Source organism: Gossypium raimondii, chromosome 10 (genome assembly GCF_025698545.1).
Source record: "Gossypium raimondii isolate GPD5lz chromosome 10, ASM2569854v1, whole genome shotgun sequence".
Taxonomy (NCBI): Eukaryota; Viridiplantae; Streptophyta; class Magnoliopsida; order Malvales; family Malvaceae; genus Gossypium; species Gossypium raimondii.
This window is the reverse complement of record NC_068574.1, coordinates 58,640,327-58,655,042: the sequence shown is the minus strand read 5'-3', so window position 1 is coordinate 58,655,042 and position 14,716 is coordinate 58,640,327.

Sequence of the window (14,716 nt, the reverse complement as noted above, 5' to 3'; positions counted from 1 at the left end):
AAGTTTTTTTAAAATAAAATTGCACCAAATCAAAATTTTTCATGATATTGCATACTGAATTAAAGGTAATGTATAATTTTTAGAGTAATTATTTTTATTTAAATATTTTATATAAAAATTAAAAGACAAAAACATATTTATAATAATATTTGTTACTTTAATTTTTTTCAAAAAGAAATTTAGCTTCATAAAACAAAATAAAATTCAATAGCCAAATAATGAATTTAACTTAGATAACTATCTTTAATTATTATTAAAATTTACAAACATTATAAAAACCACAATTTCAAAGTAATGAATTACACACTAAAAATAGGATCTCAAAAAGAAATAAGAAAAAAGCTTAATTTTGGAATATTTTGAAATGTGAAAAGCCTTAATGGACAAAATTACATTTCATGGTTGATTCATCTTCTCTCTATATATATACACAAACAAATTACAACCCAAAATCAAAACCAAGGATCAAATAAAAATCGGAATAAAAAAATAGAATAATAAAAATAAAATTGGAAACATGAAATCATTGAGCAGTGTTTCTTTCCTCCTCTTCCTCCTCCGCCACTGTGGTTGAAACCCTTTGGAAATCCCGTAGACTTTCCAAAAGCAATGGTAAGAAGAAAATGTTGTGTGTAGGATGTGGATGCTAGTGCTCAAGAATTGCAGGAAAACTTGGACTGGACATGCGGTCAAGGCATCGATTGCAGTCCGATTCAACCGGGAGGGGCTTGCAAAAATCCGGACAAAGTGAGTTGTGCAGATTTTTCCATGAATTCTTACTATCGGGAGGCAGGTGAACTTAAAAGCGCTTGTGACTTTAATGGCACTGGTGTACTCATAGAAGCCGATCCAAGTAAGTCAGGGGTGGGGCTAGGAATTCATCACACCAATGGGACTGGAAGAGTTTAGTGGCAATTAGAAATGGATAATAAATTTTTGGTTTGATAAATTTGAAGTGTCTTTATAAAAATTTTATTGTCGGGTCAAGGTTACTGTTTTTGCCTCAAGAATCGACTAATATATTGATCTGGACATAGTGATTGAATCAATTTCTGAGTAAATTGTTCGGAACCGATAAAGATCGAAAATTGAAATAAAAAATAACCGTTAAACTAATCTTTAAAATTTTAAGCTATTTATTTAATTATTGTATTTTCAATTGTATAATAGATTCAACTATCTATTTAATTATTAAAACATTGGTCATGCTACCACTTGCCACATCATTATTTTTTCACGTCAACTACAGTATCATCATCCATGTCATCATTTAAAATTTTACAAATGAACTTATTTACTTGGGTAAATTTAATAGAGTTTTAAAATTTTTAAGAATTTTCAAAAGGGTTTTGAGTAACTCAAATTCTCCATTTAAATTCTTTTCATTTAATACATGTGGTCCTCCACTAAAATAAAAATATTAACTTTAAAATATATTTTTATTTAATTCCAATAATTCTTATATTTTACATTATTAAAACATTTATATATTTTTATAATGATATCCATATTGCATTTTTTTTCAACATCATTTTTTCTTTTATAATAATTTTTAACTTAATAAATTTTACTAACCTAAATTTTATTAATATATTATTTATCAAACGAAATAATCACAAATACTAACATCGTTATCATTCCGAAAATCTTCAAAATTTTAAATTTTTTATCCAAATCACTATATCCTTAACAAACATTACGTCTTTCATGGAATTAAAAGTTAATTTTGAGAACTTAATGTATTACTAGTTTTTTTTTTTTATAACCTCAATATGTTTTCGATTAAGGGTTCAATTTATTTTTATTTTATTTACAAGTGCCTTTTTACCATTTAAGCTTTATTTTAACTATAACTGTTCTAATTTTGTGTGTCAATTAAAATTATATTGAATAATAGTAAAATAGTATTTAGGGTTTAGGGTAAAAAATAGTATTCAAGATTTAGGGTTAAGATTAAATTAAGGTTTAGAATTTAAAATTTCAAAATTTATTATTTAAGCTTGGTGTCAGAGTAAGAATTAGAGTTTAGAACTTAGGTCTGGGCATTCATTTTGTTTGTTTATTAAGTAAATTTCAAAACTAATGAAAATTAATTTGGTGTTGATTTATGTATTATATTATTGATTATTCTCTAAACAAATATGATATGATATATTAGTAGTGGATGCTTAAAAGATATTTTTTATTTAGATTATCCTAATTTAATTTAAACTCTTATAAATACATTTATTTTACTATCGTTATATATATTATTAAAATTTTAAACATAAACAACTTGGTATATATATATATATATATATTTGTTGAGGCTGTTACGAGAACAATGCCACAAACAATTGCAATTACACTTGGCACTGTGAAACTTTCATTACTTGGTTTATTTAAAATTGAAAATATTTTGAAATAAATCTTTGGGTTATAATCTTTATTGATATCTTAGGTGTGCAATGATTTATATTTGAAGATCAATTCATGTGAAGGAGTATATCTTGAAGATATGGTCCATATACTGGATCAAGCAATCAAATCCCTTGTTTTAATGAGATTGGATCTAACTATCTTGAAGACTTATCTTGGATATTTTGACAACATCTTGGACTTTGTTAGGATATTGCTTATACTTCTTTAGTTGTTACTTTGATGGGGTGATTGATTGTAATTGATCTAGTATTTTAGCAAGTCGAAAACAATATATGTCACACCCGAAAATGTTAAAGGATAAGTACAACAGTAATTTTGGGTATCTAATTATAGAACTTTCTGTTTATGAGGGTCTTAGTGTAATTACATGAATCTTGCTCACTGATTTGGTAATTTGTTAGATTTCAACTATTAGTCTTGTTACCTTAGAATTGGGTATTTTCTTTAGTAGGAAACATTATGATGAAGAACATTAATTTTGATGTTGATGAATTGGTTTTGGTGAACGAGTGCGGGAAGGTTATATAGGAGATAGACGTCATTCTCTTGGGAGCACTCTCTCTTTTCTGTATTCATTTTCTTTCTTCTATCTTCTTCTCTGGTTGGTTTTGTAAGAGAGAAAAATTAAGGAGCAGTCTGCATAGGGGGAGAAACTAATGTATTAGCTTATGAAATTGAAAATTTAGTAAACTAGTAATCTTTCTAACTCTTCTGTATCTTTTGATTGAGGAGAAGAAAAATCGAGGATTTCAGTTTAATTCGTTAAATTTGTATTGTGATGATTAAGGTTATAATTAACCTTTAAAGTTTCTCTACATGCAAATGAATCATTATTTCCTTACATATGTATGTCTTCGTTTTGATTTTGATATGGTCAAAGGCGAAGCTAGGGGGCTGGCAGGGGCCCTAGTCCCCCCTAAAATGAAAAACTATTATTTAGGCAATTTAAATTTTTTTAGTAAAGGTAAAATTTCACTTTGGCCTCCCTAAAATTATAAAAATTTGATTTAATCCTTTAAAAATTATAAAGATATAGACTATAAAAAAATTAAAATTTCATTCAACCCCCTAAAAAAATTATTCTGGCTTCGCCCCTAGATATGGTTATTATGCTTAGCTAACCAAGAAAGAGGAGGCTCAAGCGATAAGAGAAAGATTTAAGCAGATGTAGTTGGTATTAGCTTTCAGGTATTTTGTTGGTGAGTTTTTGAACTCAAATCCTCAGTGTTTGTTTTATGTATATCAATACAGTGTTGTTGTGGGATGTTTGTCGTACTATTGAAGCATACAAAGTGTTGATCTACAAACACATGTCTAGTTGTATGTATAAGTTTGTTGTTTTGATTAATTGTTACTAGTAAAATAATTACTGAAGAGGCTATCATTGAAATGGTCTGATAGGTGATCTGTTTGGTATGATTTGTGTTGTGTTATTAACAGTATGCTTAGTTGAATGCTTGTTATGTGTCAGTCGTGAAAATGAATGTTATACGGAGTGTGGAGGTATGTAACGACAGATAGAATATGAAGAAATGTCATGTTGTGCACTTTGTGCCACATGTTATTGGTTTTATGAAGGCTCGAGTGGGTTGTATAGAGAATGTATGCGCATGATTTTGGTTTTATGGAGGTTTGATTGGATTGTAGGGAGATATATGCGCACGTGTTTATGAAAACCCTACCTGGGTTCTTTCAAGTATGAGACTCTGTGGAGTCTAAGGCTTAAAGCCTCATGTAAGCAAGTCTCATGACTATGGGCACACGTAAGATAAGGCAGTCCGCTAGACTTATCTCATGATTCAAGTTACGACAATCTGTTGGATTTGTTCTCTAAGCTTCATGACAAAGCTATACGTGGAAATTTTCCATGCAAAAATCAACAGAATCCGCAGCTATATGTAAATATTTGCCTATGGATCTGCATGTATGAGTTTGCCATATATGAGTCATCCATATATGAGTTCGCATCCATGAATCTTCTTTATGAATCTATATGTATAACAGTCCGTTGGATTTATGTTTATGATTCAAGCTATGGTAGCCTGATAATCTTATATTCAAGTTGCAAGTTCAAGAGTTCAAAATGACTATCTTTCACAAGAATCGATATGAACTATTATCCAAGCAAGAGATTGCATGGGCTTGTCCTTATGTTCAAGCTACGAGAGTTCGTATAAATTATCTTCTCAAGCCAAAACCCGCAGGGATCATCTTTCATGTAGGAGTCTACCAAGGACTATTTTTAAATCGAGAGTTCACAGTGATTATCCGCCAAACAAGAGGTCGCAGTAACTATCCGCCAAACAAGAGTCTAGCAGTGACTATCATTTAAGAATGAGTTCACAAGTATGAACCAACATATATGAATCTTTGATTATGATTCTGCATATAAAGGTTCGCAAGTATGGTCTGCAAGTATGTATTCACCAAACTCGAGTCCGTGTATATAAGATTTTATGTGTAAATCTGCATGTAAAAATTCTCCAAGTGTGAATATCCATGCATGAGTTTCTGGAGTCAATTCGTTGTACATTAATCCATAATTATAATAATTGCTAAGATAATTCGCATATTTCCTGCTAGCAAAAGAGGTAATAATTCGTCTTGTATGAAATCATCGCAAATGGGTAAGTGAAATCATTCCGCATTGTAGCCTATAGCACGAGTGATAGAAATGGAAGATTGTGACAATGCAAAAAGTGTACAAGTTTTCAAGTTGAGCCAACACAAGGCATGGCAAGAGTACACCGAGAAGATGTGCGAACTATACTTGCACAAGTGATGTAAAATAGGAGATCAGACCCATGAAGTTCTTGTTGGAAAACTGGGTTTGAAATTTTCCAAAAATAATTACTTGGTTGTGATATTTAAAATAATAAATACTTAATCAAAATTATACATTTTCGATTTGTCTCGGATGAACGCTTCGACCATGTAGTCTTCTCCGCTATCCTCAAGCTCACGTCTGCCAAATGTGGGCTCGCTTCAAATCAAAAAAATTTCCACAAAATTACCAATGGGATAATTTTGTAATTTCTCTAAACTTCTGGGTCAAGTTGTAAATAAGAAAAATATCTCTAGAAATCTTCTAAAATAATTTCTTCAGAGAATTTTCTCTCTACAACTTTCTTTTAAATTCAAGTGTGTAAAAAATAATGACCCATGGCTCTTTTTATATAATGAGAGTTTAGATAGTTCAACTATGATTAAACTTAATCATTTTAATATTAAATTAATATAATCCTTATCAAGATAAGTATAAATTAAATTTAATATTAAATTTATTAAAATAATATTATTTTTGAATAATTAATCTGAAATCAAATTATTCGATAGAATCCTAGTAGGAGTGTGATTCTTCAACTGCTCAACCGTCGAAAAACCACCGCCACCGACCATCCACCGGCCACCGAATTTTTGTCGTCGCAGTCATCGGCATTGTCATGCCCGGTGGTGTAATCGCAAGCGCAACACCCTCACGGCACCCCGAGTCAATTCAGCTACTGCCGATTCTATTTGGGCTAGTCACGGCTCGGTCGATCTAGTCCAACCATCGATTGGACTATTGGTCCAATTTCACATATCAGACCCAGTTCGACTAGTTTTTGGGTCTCGATCTCGGTTTTTGGTTCTCAGTTCAAATTTTCGATCTCAAGTCCAATCTTCAAGTTCAATTACCCATTGGCCAATTATCCAATCTTCAAGTTCAATTACCCATTGGCCAATTATCTTACTTGAAAATTAATTTCCAAAAATATCATATTTATTTTAATTAATTTGATTAATTTAATTTTGCTTGATCAAAATTAATTTTCCCCAAAATCCTTATATTTTTCAAAGTATATTTTTCAAGAAAATTCTTTAATCAAATTCTCTAATTGAACAATTCTCACTATCGCCCAATTTAATTTCGCATCGAATAAATCGACTCAAGTAAATTATTTCCAAAGTCGTAGAATTTCCTTCTGATTCAAATACAATCCAATCAAGCTTTTGTTGAGCTAGCGGAGGGACCAATCAGACATATATAATTAGGGATTTCAATGTGGGTAAGAAATTTCAGCTTTTAATATGGGAAAAAAGTTCAGACTAAAATAAATAAATTAAATGCCTAGGGCTTTCAATTTTTCACCGTAAACGTTTCATCTCCTAGGGCCCCAAAAAAATTTCTAACTTTTATTGTATTACATTTTATAATTTTTATTAAAAGTGATGCAATTTATTATTTCGTTTAAGGCTCCAAAAATATCAAGAAAAAATCTAAAAGTGATAATACTATGTTGGCGTGTGATAAAACTTAAATCACTTTGTACAAATTGAAAGATAATGGATCATCTTTCATGATAATACCTCATGGACATAGAGAAACTAAACTATTTAAAAAATTCTTTGATGTTCATCTGTATTTTTCCACAGTTGCTGCTGCACTGTAGAATTGAATTCAACATCTTGGTAACTCCGGTTTTACAATTGAATTTAACATCTATTTTCCACTCCTAAATGAGCTAAATCTGAAAATTGAGGCTATCATGGGTTAAATCATGAACGATCATCTCAATAATAGTGTAGGACAACTGACTTCATTATTTGGAAATGTCCCACCGTTCGTTGGATGAGTCAACCTCAAAGCAGCTGCATGACATGAATACCTCAAAACAGTTGTAAAGGTTTTTCTCTTTAAAGATAATTTTTGCTTTTATCATTTGGGTTTTAATTTTTTTTAGTTAAATTAAGCAGTAAATTTAACTATTAATTTTTTTAAAATATTAAATTTTTAAATACGGCAATTTACATAGTTATTTGCATATATTTCATGTTAATTTTTTATTTTTATTTTTATTTTATTTTAAATTATTTATTTTATAATTTTTAAATTTTTGTTGACGTCAATGTAAAACAAAGTCTTATGTCATCATGAAGTATACTTGGGCTTTTACGAGTTTCTATGTCAATATCATTATAAACATAATGTTTTAGTCAATATTTTCGTTAAAAATTTGACTCTCTTTCAATGTCAATGGTCAAATTTAGCTCAAAAAAATAAAGACCAAATTTAACTCAAAAATAAAAATCAAATTAATAAAAAAGATAAACATTGATGACTAAATTTAGAGTTATTCCTTTTTTTCAAAATAAATGGGGTTTGTAAAATAGAAATGGATTGAAATGGAAGAAATGTTTGACAAAAGACGGGACCAATATAAAATTAATAAAATGTTAAAATGTGACACAAGTTTTAATACCTTTTAAAAAGTAAGAATTTAGTCTTTGTATTTATATTTCATGGGGTTTAGTGTTTTACTTTTTCAAATTTTAAAATTCAAGTTTAATTGTTAACACTGTTAATTTTTTGTTAAATTAAAATCAATTACAGAGTCAATTTTAATTACATGGTTATCAAGTGAGTTTTTTATTTCAAAATGTCGTAGCAACAAATTTAAAAAAATTTAATAGTGTTAACAGTTGGACCTGAATTTTAAAATCTAAAAAGTAAAGTGATTAAATTCCATGAAATAAATGTATAGGAACTAAATTCTAATTTTGAAAAAGTACAGGGACTTATAACATATTTTAACCTTAATAAAATTAAAACTTAATTTATCGATTTTGATTGGATTTTTATTGAATTTGGTTCGATTTTAATTTAGATAATAAATGAATATATTACGTTGAATTTGATTTAGGTTTATAAGTTACAAATTTTGGAATAATAATTTATTTGGCCCTTCATTTTATTTTTCTTTTCTTTTAATTCTTAAATTTGTATTATTTGTTAAAACACCCAAAATAGATGGAAAATATAATGATTGTTAACTTTGACATGGCATACACGTAGATTGTCAAGTGTATGCCACAAGAGTAATTAATTAACTTTAAATTTTAAAAATATTAAAATAATATATTTTAATATTTTTAATAATTTTAATTTTTTAAATACTTTTTATATTTTTTGAAATTTTAATTTTAAAAATTAATTAATTACTGATGTGGCAATCCACGTATACCATCTTACCAAAGTTAACAAACTTAATTTTTCTATTTATTTTAAGGTGATTTTACAAATAACGCAAGTTTAACGACTAAAAATAAAAAATAAAAAAATAAAATAAATAACTAAAATAACATTTTTTATAACATTTTTTTTCAAAACCGAACCCTTGGGTAATCCAATGGTAATGACGCAAAACCTAATAATTATTGGGAGATGTTGATTTTATGTTAGTGATTTAAATATAAATATACATTAATACATATATATGAAGCCTTGTAGGGCTATGGCCACCTTGGTTAAATGAAACAATTTCATTGTTGGCACATCCTAAATATTAACGATTTAATTTAATTTTTTAATCTCTTGCTTAAATAAAAATATTGTATTTTTGATCCCTTACAAAAAATTAATAACTCAATTGAAGCCTTTTCAATATAAAATTTTAAAACTTCGATTATAATTTTATTCAAGGACGAAACTAGAAACTTTTTTAGGCGTTTGTACAGCCCATTTTCCGCCCGGGCCCAAATCAAACCCAAACAGCCCACTACAAACCTAGCCCAAAATGTCAAAACCCTAACCCGTTCAACCTCAACCACGACCTCAAGTCGCAGACGTCCTCTCTTGCTCTCGCAGCTGCATTTCTACGCTCAAGCATGACAGACGCCATCGATTTTGCACAAAATGGTCGGGGTTATCCTTCCAACACCCGTTGACCTTGCCCAAAACCTGCAAACCAGACAAAACGATAGAAGAGAACAGGGGAAAAGAACAGTAGAATAGAGTAAAAAGAAAATAACATAGTTGGCTATAAAAGCCGAACTAAATGTAATTCTCACCAGGTTTTTTTTTGGATTATCTGGTGAACAAGAAAACAGAAATCAAAAAGGTTGAGATTTACCCATTCATGCTCCTTTTAATCTGTTTTTATTTCCTTTCTATGTTCATCATTTACACGCAAAAACAGAAACGAAAAGAAAATGGAATAATCGGACAAAAGCAGATCTAAAAATCTAAGAAAAGGCCCGATTCCAATCCTTTTTCTATTTGTTTTTCATCTTCTTTATTTTCTTTTTTATTTTTATTTTTATTTTTCATTTACTTGTTTCAATACCTTTTTTAATAATAAAAAATGAATTTAAAAGAGAAAAAGAAAAAGGAAATACCTGACCGCCTCGACGAACTGGTGCCGGAGTCCCACCTTGGCAGTCACCGGAGTTGGGCAGAAAGGAGGTGTTTTACCTTTTTCTTCTTTGGTCCCGTGGTCGAGAAGGTTTAGCCTTCGGGGACGCCGCAGAAGGGAAGCCGAGAGGCCGTTCTCGCGCAACTCCGGCCGCTGGCCATGGAGGCGGCGATGATGGCCTAGGTCTAAGTAACCGAAATGAGGGAGAAGAGGGGATTCTTTTCTTTTTCTTATTTTTGAGGCTGAATGCAGCTAGGTTAAGAGGGGGGTTAAGTTTTCATTAAACGGCACCGTTTTGAGGCCCCATGACCCGCATGCGATCCGACCCGCTCCAGGGGGGATCCGCGCGTTTGCATGAAATGGGCTATTTGCGCCTTTGATCCATCCGTATTTTTATTTATTTCGATTTCGTCCTTTTGCTTATTTATTTACTTTATAAATTCGGCCCGTGAGTTTAGCTCCCATTTCGATTTGGTCCTTAGACCATATGCCGCCTTTCTGTTAAAACACGCCGTATTGGGATGGGATATATTTCTCATGAGTCCCTCATACTTTGAACGCTTTTTATTTCCGTCCCTTACGATCTTATTTTATGTGTTTGCAATTTAAGACCCCAAATATCATTCTGAAATTCATTTTAGTATTTCGCATTTTTATGTATTTCATTTAATATTGCTATGATTAATGTTATTTATTATTATTTTTATTCTGCTACATTTTATGTCTCATTCCAAAACCTTGTTTTATATATATATATATGTACATACTTATATATTTTACACTTTATGTTTAATATATGTGCACACTTTTTATTTTTGTAAGGATATACACATTCATATTTTATATTCTTATATAATATTTATACATTTTAAATTTTACATTTTCTTATATGTGCGTGTACATATTCTTTTAAGTTTATATAGATATAAATGCGCCTACGATGTATATATTATTTGTATTTTATACTTTTTATACATACATATTTTTATTTTAGTAAATACATATACATATACACACATATTTTAATTTATGTTTATATACATATATATCTCTTTGTATTTTTATTCGTGTTCACTATTTATTTCATTTTCATTATTACTTTGAACAAATATTTTAATTTATTTGTTTGTATGCATTGTTATTTTATATGATTGTAGGTTTGACTTTTATTTATTATTGTTACTATTGCTCATATCATTTTATGCTTTTGTCTTCATTAAGATTTTGCCATGCATAAAAATGTAATTTGCTTTCACTATGATTTTGTGTTTTGTTTTACTCGATATAATATTTTTTAAATGGCATTTCGTGTTTGGATTCGAGAAAATCGGGCCCTAACTTATCGGGTTTCGATTTTCACAATAAATCTAAATCTCTTAATCTTTTCAAACTCAAGTTTTAAATGATCTCGAATTAAGAAAAGATCGTGTCCTAACTTATCGGGCATGATCCCTTTCCTAAACCCGAGATAAGAAAATATCTTTTAAAATAAATAAAATTTTAGCATTCATTCGCGATCGGGAATTCGAGACATTGTGTCCTAACTTCATGGATATGATGCGTTCTTTCTCGATTAACGTGGACGTGCCCTTTTCCCAAAATTTTCAACATTTTAATACAAGGATCATATTTTTAAATTTCTTTAAAGTTTTCAGTTTTTCGACACTAAGACATTAAGTAATCAACTAGGTACCAATTTTGGGCGATCAAGGGTGCTAATCCTTCCTCGTATGTAACCGACTCCGAACCCGCTTTTTCTAAATTTCGTGGACCAAACTTGTTGTTTTAATAAAATCAAACCCTTTTATTAAAAACAACTACTTTTCGAGGTGATCCAATCACACCTCATAAAAAGGATTGGTGGCGACTCCCGTTCCATTTTTCAAAACCAAGTCGACCCCGTTTTTCATCCTAAAAATGGTGTCAACAGCGTTGAAATAAAATTGTGATTTTTACGATAACAAAAATACAATTTCACCATTTTAATAATCTATATCTTTATAATTTTTAAAGGACTAAATCAAATTTTTATATTTTAGGGGGGTCAAAATATAATTTTACCTTTATTAATTTGAAATTTTATAAATTTTAAAGAGCTTAAATGGAAAAAATTTTATTTTAGGGGAGTCAGGCCCTACCCGGCCCTTAATTCCACCCCTGATTTTATCTCAACTTTTAACACAAAATTCTCAAATTAGCATAGATTATGTTTAAATGTGTCGTGCAATCATGAAGCATTTTTTATATTATATCGATTTCTTTATCGTATTCGGATTGCGTTTTCAAATCATATCTAAGAGCAAAGGCAAATTTGAGGGGCAAGTGGAGGCCATGACCCTCTAAAATGGAAAATTTCAAAAATTGTCATATAATTCCTTATTAAATGATTATATTTAAAATTAATTTATAATAAAATTATACTTTGACCCTTAAAAATAAAAAAATCATGTTTAATCCCTTTAAAATAATATAAATTATTTTATTTTATTTTAATCTCTCAAAATTTAATATTCAATTCCACCCTAAAAATTTCTAAATTCTCTCTCTCTAAGAACAATCTTGGAATGAAAATTTTGAGATTAAAGAGATGTGAGGGGAATTGGGTTACCTATCATAAAATTTTAAAATTAAAAGGAGAAATAGAAGTATCAATTAATCTACCAAATTATTTTTCTCAAAAGTTAAATAAATAATTTTCAAAGATCTTAAAGTATATTGTCGATTATAATGTCTCCCTAAGGGGTAGTGTCGGTGGTTTGTTGCAAAAGGAAAACATTATTAGTCTAAAATCATGATGAATCATTGGTAACTATTTAGTAGACTTGTTAATTAAGCATATGCATTATATAATTAAAATATATATAAAATATATATTTATAAAATAAAAAATAGCATTGCAATCAACGTTCTTATAAGCTAACTTTATGATCATCAACCTCTTTGGCTCTTTGCTACCTAATTAACTATCAAATTTTGGTGCTTGAAATTACAATGAAAGGGGAAATGCTTTCATCTTAAGAATCTCATCTAGAGGAGCTAATGGTTGGGTCGGGTTAGGTTCGGGCTAGGTCCAATTAAAATTCTAGATCCATTTGTTAGGTCCGAGTTCGCCCCAAATAAAAATGTTAAATTCTGGACTTGGTCCACCCCATATTAATTTTTTTATATAATTTTTAAATATATATAAATAAAAAATAATAAAAACATTAAAATAAATTTTAAAAAATATGTATACTTAACAAGCAAATAACTCTAAAATAATAACAAAATTAACAATAAAACAAGTATTATACAATATCCAAACAATAACAACATAATAGTAGTAACATAATAGTGAAATGGTAGCAAAATAGGAAAAAAGCAACAACAAAATAGCTTTTTTTTTTTCCTTTTGTGAATTTAGGCCGGGTCAAGCCCATGCCAAAAATGTCTTACTCAAGACCCAGCCTATTTTTTAAATGGGCCTTATTTTTTTGCCCAAACTCATTTTTCGGGCCTATATTTTTACCTAAACTCTCTCACTTTTCGAGTGGGGCCGGGTGGTCCGGCCCATGAGTTGGTCTAATCTCATCTCGTCAATTAGGTCTTAACTTAATTAGCATGGACATTGTTGCCAATGCAAGAGGACGTGGATTCGTGTATACTGAAGCACATTATCCTCTTATTTATGGGTTAAATGAAGGACTATAGATAATTCTAGGCATTGTCATTCAAAAAGAATAGATAGGATCATAACCTATAATTATAATTTTTAAAAATATTATTAAATAAAAAAATGAGGAGACAAGAAATTCTAGTAGGATTTCTTTTAAAAGGCTCCATTGGTAGTCCTTGAATGCAAGACTTTTTGCTTTTAGTTGGTCCTCTTAATGGACCTATGAAAGCTGTTTCCTATGAATGATTAAAGGCAATGGTGACTGCCTTTTGAAGGAAAAGACTTTAATAGGAATGACTTTATTGCTTTGCTTTACAACTCCAACCTACAAGGAAAATGAGATTTATATTAATCTAAATTTTATCATTAAACTATGACTTTTTAATACTCAATTTTGTTATAATTTTATTTTAATTTCATTATTATTGGGTATTATTCTTTTAATTTTATTATTTTTTAACAAAAAGATATTGAATTTTAAATGGTTCATAAAATATTCTAGTCATGCAAGTCTCAAATGTTGATTTTATGTTGTTTTATTTTATTCGAAAATCAATTTTAATTTGTGGTGGAAAAATTAATTTAAAATTTTTTAAAAATTATTTTAACTAATTTTTTAAGTTACGACTTATAATTATATCAACAATTGCAATCAGGATCAATCAATAGAAATGTTAACTTAAACATCTAATTCAATTCAAATAAAAATAAAAACACGTAATTGTTAGACCCAGATTAGGCTAATCGATTGAATCATAAATGATATGATTGGCAATTTGACCGATACCATATAATGGAAAAAAGGATAAACTAGTAAAAAAATCAGTGAAACCAATTAAAAACCATTAAATCATATTTAATTTTATTTTTATAATTTACAAAATCAAACAATCCTTATTATTGTGTTTATTTTTATTTTTATTTGTAAATTTTTAGAATTTTCGCAATAAAATCCACGTTATAATCTCATAATCTATAAGTAATCACATCTACGTATACACACTTAGTATTAAATAAACTATGTGCTAGTAAAATTATCATAGCAGTCTTGTATTAATATTTAGATTATATTTTAATTTCTCTACTTAACAAACGGGTAAATTAATTCATGTACATTAGATCAAAGAGCCAAGTACTTATTTTATTAAAATTTTATCAAATTATACTGTTAAAAAATATCATTGTACGTCCACATGAGATATACATGACATGCCACATACCACAATTTAGTTATTCAACAACCACATCAATTTTAACAAGACATATAAATTAATTTATTTATTTTTAAATACAGTAACTCCATAATACTTTTAATTTTATATGTTATATCCATGCAAAGATAATGTCATGTGAATTGGTGTAAGGGCATAATTCATAAAGGTGATTACATGTAAAGATGAAAATGGAAGAAAACATATGTGGTACATCAAAATGAAAATATGTTGGGGTACTCAATATCTCCAAC